We start from the raw sequence: 6,806 nt of genomic DNA, 5'->3' as shown, positions 1-6,806 counted from the left end.
GCACATGCTCAACGCCTATATACTTCTTTCTCCTGACATCCACTCGCAGAGACATGTCTGCTTCCCCTTGCACTGGACAAGTCCACTGCCTTTCCAGGCACTGGACACCTGTTTCTGGCCAATTTGACTCTTTCCCTTTCCTGGCCTTCTCCCTAATGACTGTGGGTTTGTGGGTCATGACATTGTGACAAGGATGACCAGTGCTGCAACCTCCTATCCACACCCTTCATGTTGTCTTGTCCTCCATACTTCTTCCCAACACCTGTCTTCCTGTCACGGGTAAACTACCTGTTAACAGTTATCAGTTACACATCTGTTATCATTGTTAGCAGAAACACTAAAGGAGGAGAGGAAAGAATCAATAAAGATATAAGCTGGGGTTTCTTGGGATCCACTAAATAAGTTAAATCTTCAAAAATGGCATCATCTTAAATTTAACACCACCACCATTTTAACTTTGTACCTTATACTCTTTATTTCCCTATTTATAAGAGTTGGTACTAATGATACTTTTCTCTTTTGTTTCACCACACCAGGAAATCAGTTGTCATCAATTTCTTTTAATTTGAAGAATCCATTGCCGAAACTTTCTGAGTTTTCTTCTATGGACATACTTTCACTAATTTTGTCAAAATCTGTAATTTAAACTCTGCTTCTGTTTTAAATAGGTAATTTGGACTTTTTCCTACTTAATAGCTGAGTGATTATCACCAAAGAATGGCCATGGTCAAGTTTTCTGCCAGTATCATTCATGTTTTATCTTTTTTTTTTTTTTCCATGTTCTATCTTTTATCAGGGATTTTAACTTTTGTAGCTCTCAGTTTTGAAGATTCTAAGAGGTATAGAAGCTCCGGGTGTTGGAAACAAGCTTAACATTCTTAAATAATTGAAATGATATTCTTGTCAAGTGGTCACTTGGCCCAGCTTGAACAATCCCAGTTAGTATAATAATTGAATCTCAAGGCATCAACCCACTCCATATTTAGACAACTTTGACTATTAGAAAGCCAAGCCAGACTGTATTACCCATTTTCTTCTTCCTTAATCTCAAATTTGTCTCTCGGATTCATGTGGAGCAAAGCTGGTTTCTCTACTTCTAAACTCCTTAAGCATTAGAAGGCAGGTGTATTGTTCCCCATATACTCTTCCCACACCCAACATTCCTTAATGGGATAAATATATCCATTCACTCCAGTCACTCATAAAACAAATGTTTTTTAATACATAAGCTTATCACGTTTGCCATAAAGTTAGGAATTTTTCTTTCTTTGCAGTAATGCCACAGAAATGATAGTCATCAAAGTCATCTCCAATAGATGTCATATGTTAAAAACAAACTACAACAAAAGAGAGTGTTTTAACAAATGTTATGTAAGAAATTGTTCATTTGAAGTAATATCTTTGCATACTCATCTATGTTGTCTTGAACATGTAACGTTGACATAAGGGAACTGCTAACCATATATAGATATATGTGGATGTGGGGGTGAGTGGTATGATTTTGGACATTACTAATGTGTCTGCCTTTCAGAGTCCATGACCTTTGGCCCCGTCAACCTGAGACAGCCCTCTGCCTAATAGAGGAAGAGAATTCATTACAAAAAATGATGAAGAGAAAAACAGACTAATATATAATTCCTGGAATGAAAAGCAGGGATAAGGCAAAATAAAAGCATTTTAACCCAGACTATCATCCTGAGAGATGATTTCCCAAATGCCTTTGTTTTTTCCCTTTTTAACATATCAGGTGCTAAACCCAGAGAATCCCATAGCAGAGAAATATCCTTCCATCCCATGACAGCAAAGTTCTGTTCTTCACAGAGATAGAACGCAGAACAAAAAGCAAAACCAACCTCTTTCCTAGGCCTGGAAGATGATAATGGGAAGGGGACAGAGAGGAAGAGAAGCAAGGAACACATTGGTCAGATGTGTGCCTCCCTACTTCCCCTCTCTGGACTATGGAGTAGATGCAGGAGTCCAGTGGGTCCTGACTCCCTTCTGAGGCTTACAAAGATAGATCTTCAAGTCTTCCTGCACTAAGTAAGCATACTGTCATTCCCCCAATCTTGCAGTGTTGTTGCGGAGCTGGAGCTTTCCTGGGCTTCCCAAGGTGATTGGTCTCTGATCCTTGGAGTAGGCGTGGAGTCTACTGAGGCACAGGGGAGTCTTAACAGCAGACACTGGCCAGGAGCCTCAGGGTTTGGATACAGCAGGTGCCAAAGTGAGACAGGATTGGCCATAGAGTCAACTGGCTATAACTAAATTGGGAGAATAGGACCAGTTTACAGACTCTAGCCATGAATGACAAGACAGACAGCAGCCACATGGACAAGGCAACATCATCTAGGAGACCAGAGCACTGTGCTCAGGACCTCCATGTTTCTCCATTTTACCCCTCCCATACATCCAGCTGCCTTCTTTCAGAGCTAAACAAGGGAGAGCAGAGGAGATCTGAGAACTGAGATTTCCTCCCACTCCTGGGGAGACTATTGTCTTCAGAGACTATGAAAATAATCAAATTAGATCAGGCTTGAAATGGGTTAGAGATGTATTTCAAATTTTTCCCCTAGCTAGGGGATGGGGGCTCATGTGGAAAACCATAAACAAACAACAACAAAACATTTTCTCTGCATACATATCTGACTTGTGTTCATAACAATTTTCAACCGCCATTTTGTATCAACTATCCCTAAAACACCTCTAATCATATCTGAAAGAGGAGAGAGATTGTCATTAGTGATTTATCACCTCAAGCTCACTGATGCCTGAAGTTAATCTCAACTTTCTATTCATGTAGTGGCTTATTTGCACATAGTGTGTTACATTAATTTTTCAGCACACTTTTTATGTATTTTTATTAAAGTATACGTTTCTTTTGACATTTTAAAAGCCTTGTTGGTATTGCAGTAACCGATGCATGCGTTCATTGGTTTGATTCATGCTCGCTTCTTGGCTTTACTGTTTTTGTTTATCTTCAGTGAGAGCAGAGCAGAAAGTCCTGTTTATCCTTTGCTGTTCATTCAATATTCATCTAGGTTTTTACATATTCCCAGAGTGCATTATTCTTTAGGCTTATATGCCACAGAGCTAGGGGACCTGATAAATTTGATAATTTCAATGAAAACAATTTTTAGTATTATACAATGGATTGCAGAGTTAAGGAAAACTAACGGTTTTACTTTAGGATTCTGATTTCAGGTGCTTGATCCTTGGAGTAGAGTTGGATTTGTTGAGATTTATTTTATCCCGAGCTTCTACTTTCTTTGTTTTTTAATTTTTTTAATTTTTATTTTTTTTGAGCTTCTATTTTCCTATAGAGTTATAAGAAGTTTTATTAAAAAAAAAAAGAAGGTATATTATCCATGGTTGTGTTGTGTGTATATTTTGGGGGAAGGCATAGAGATTATCTCGTGGGATTAAAAAAATTCTGATTTTTTTTACTACAAAAACATTCCGCAATATTTATTGAGCATCTACTCCATACTGTTCCATTGCCTAGTGGCCTTCATTAAGCAGCACTCTGTCCCGTAGAAATTTCAGGTAAAGGAGTCTGGGTTGAATGAATGGGTTAATGCATCGTCTCATTTTACCAAGGAGGCTCCTGGAGACTTTGCCTATACTTAGAGGTATGTCTCCAAGGTTGGGAATTCTGAGACTGAAGGTCTGCAAAGAAACATTTGGGAGAGAAGGCCTTTCAGTGTCCCTTAAACCATAGCGACAGACTGCTTTTCCCTGGAGCAAAGGCAGTAATGAAGGAACAATGCAACCACAGAGAATGGGCACACTGAGATCAGGTGAGTCCTAGTTCTATCAAGTTCTAGGGCCTGTGTGCTCTTGAGTAAATGACATGACCTCTCAAGGTCTTAGTTTCACTTGTCTGCAAATTGAAGAAACAATGGGAATTGACCTATCTCATAGAATTGTGATGATAAATGAAGAGAGCCTTTTGTATACTATAAAGCATTTGCTGTCATAACATTTTTTTTCTTGGCACAGGTAAGCAAGGGCAGAGAGGAGAGGAGGACTGGGAGTGACTGGAGAGGAGAAGTAGTTTTGGTGGAGATCCTAGTTTGGGGAGAAGGGAACTTAGTCTTTCTAGACCTTGTTCCTACCAGATGAGTATCTCATGGTATAGCCTTAGGCACTTAGGCAACTTCTGCACGACTTGTCTTAGTTCCTCGGCTGCTAAAACAAAATGCCATAGACTGAGAGGCTTATAAACAACAGAAATCTGTTTCTCCCAGCTCTAAAGGCTGTGAGAAACATAGCCTTCCCCTCACCAGGTTCCTCTGAGTCTGGGACCTACTCTCCTTCCTTCCCTCTGACTTACCCTGTTCTGGTATATAGCAAAGTGTACATTTAGCATTTGGTCTATATGGAGTAAGGTAGATGGGAACTGAGCAAATTCTTGGACATTGGAGGTGATCTCCTTCCTGCAGGTGATGTTCTAAAGAGCTACTAGTTATTGCTAGAAGGAAGTCCCATCAGCAAACCAATGAGAAGATCAGTTTACCTGTTATATTCACTCACCAGAGTAGCAACTGAAAGCACGGATATGGTGATTACCTTGTCCCACACAGCTTCTGCTTGCTTGGATATGCCTTTCTGAGTAGCTTTCTAGTTTAGCAATTCCTCCATCCTCTAATTTCTCCAAGGTGTTCATTTTCATCAACTCTCTTCCCCTTGCTTGCCCTTAATTCCCTCTGCAGCCTGGGAGAACATTGTGGAGACTTAAAGGTAAGTCTCAATCTCTCTAATCCTCAGTCTTTCAAAAGTTTGGCCTCACTCCCAAGTTCTTTCCATTTTCTTTTCGGAAATCAAAGCCAAAATGTCTGCTGACTCATTCCGACCTTTTGCCTTGACGTTTCTATTCTGAGACAATCACTACAATGGACTATATGCATGTGTCCTGCCCCAACCTATGCATATATTGAAATTGTAAACCCCAGTGTGAGGGTGTTAGGAAGAGGAGCCTCAGGGAGATGATTAATGATTAGGTCATGAAGGTGGAGTTCCCTTGAATGGGATTTGTGCCCTTATGAAAGAGAGCCCAGAGATCTCCCTTGCCCCCTTCTACAACATGAGGTTATGGTGAAAAGGTGGCCATCTGTGAACCAGGAAGCAGGCTCTCCCTGGACACTGAATCTTATGGTGCCTTGATCTTGAGCTTCCTAGCCTTCAGAGCTGTGAGAAACAGATTTCTGTTGTTTATAAGCCTCTCAGTCTGTGGCATTTTGTTTTAGCAGCCGATGAACTAAGACAAATCATGCAGAAGTTGCCTAAGTGCCTGAGAGGATATGGGGTGTGGGAAAGTTTGAAGGTCAAGTAGGGCAATATACTTGGAAAGATATGTCAATAGTAAAAAAAAATGATCCTAGCATGCACATATTTGGATTGTTTACTGTGACGGATTGGAGGACCTCAGAATAAATTTACATTAATTGTCTCTCCTCTTCTAAGAGATGTTTTTATTGTGTACACCAGAGACAGAATCCAGCCCTTGCCTTCATCAGTGCCTAAGGTCCAGATTTAAACAAAAGCTGCAAAAATTGTATTCAGCAAAAAATCATAAACTTGGTGTAAAGATGATGCCTCTTTTTGGGTTAAGTAGTCTAGAAGATTTTGTTTCAAATTTGTACAAAAGAGCACATCTCTCGAGGCCATTCTAGGTACAATCTGTCCTGGCATACCAAGTAGGGGCAGAAAGACATCTTATTTATTGACTCTCATAGAATTACAACACTTGTTCATTCAACTTTGACTTTGTTACCTTGATTTGGTTCTATCTTTTGGTTTTAGCATGAATAGAAATTAATTAAAAAAAATCTTAATTTAAAACAAATCCAAAATCCCTAAAAATTTATATTCTTTTACTTGCAAAAAATAGTTCAACATCTTGAGTTTGATTTCATCCTCTGTTCCCACATATTTTATCAGCTTTCTTCTCATTATCAATTTCACACTGCAAAGTAGCGTGGGGCTGACAATAACAGATAGGAGAACAGAGATAATTAAAGTAAATTTCTCAACTATACTTAGAAATTAGGGCAAAAAATGTGTGAATAAAAATAGGATACAAAGTGTTTGATGTTTGAAACCAGCCTTTTGTAGTTCAGTGACTCTTAATCCATGTTAGAACTGGTAAACATTGAAGGAAACATTTTATTAAACAATTGAAAAAATTTCAATATATCTTAATACAAATTTTCTTTTCTGTAAAATAAGGCTAAGTACTTATGGACTTTACATAGATCTGAGGATCAAAATTTCTTTTGAACTAGAACAACCTTACACGTATTAATAATTATTGCTTTCGTCCCCTCCCCCTACCAAGACCAAGTTCTGCTCATTCTCTGAAGTTTATTCATTGATTCTGCCCTCAATCACTCAGATTGGCCTAAACTGTAATCTCTTTAAATATCTACTACTTTTTTTTTCAGGAAGTCTTTTCTAGAACTCCTGAAGCTGCCCACATTTGTATAATCTGGTTTTCCAGTGGGATTTCTATTTCTATTCTTTCTAAGTGCATTTTGTAGCATAAGGACAAATCATGGCCTATTGTAAAAATTGCTTGTAAAATTCATGAAATATGTCTTGTCTCAAATTTGAGAAATATTTTAGAGTCATTTGAAATCATTACATCCTCGAACTTCAATATTCTATCAGCAACCTTCTTTCTAAAGTGACCCCATTTGTTATAGCTCTCATATAAGAGTAATCTTCTGTAGGATGAGGCTGATTAGTATACAGGTGGGAAAATCAGTGCCTAGCTCATAATATGGGCTCAATAACCATCTGTTGTATGA

Source organism: Canis lupus, chromosome 29, assembly GCF_003254725.2.
Source record: "Canis lupus dingo isolate Sandy chromosome 29, ASM325472v2, whole genome shotgun sequence".
NCBI lineage: Eukaryota > Metazoa > Chordata > Mammalia > Carnivora > Canidae > Canis > Canis lupus.
This window is presented reverse-complemented; position numbering follows the sequence as displayed.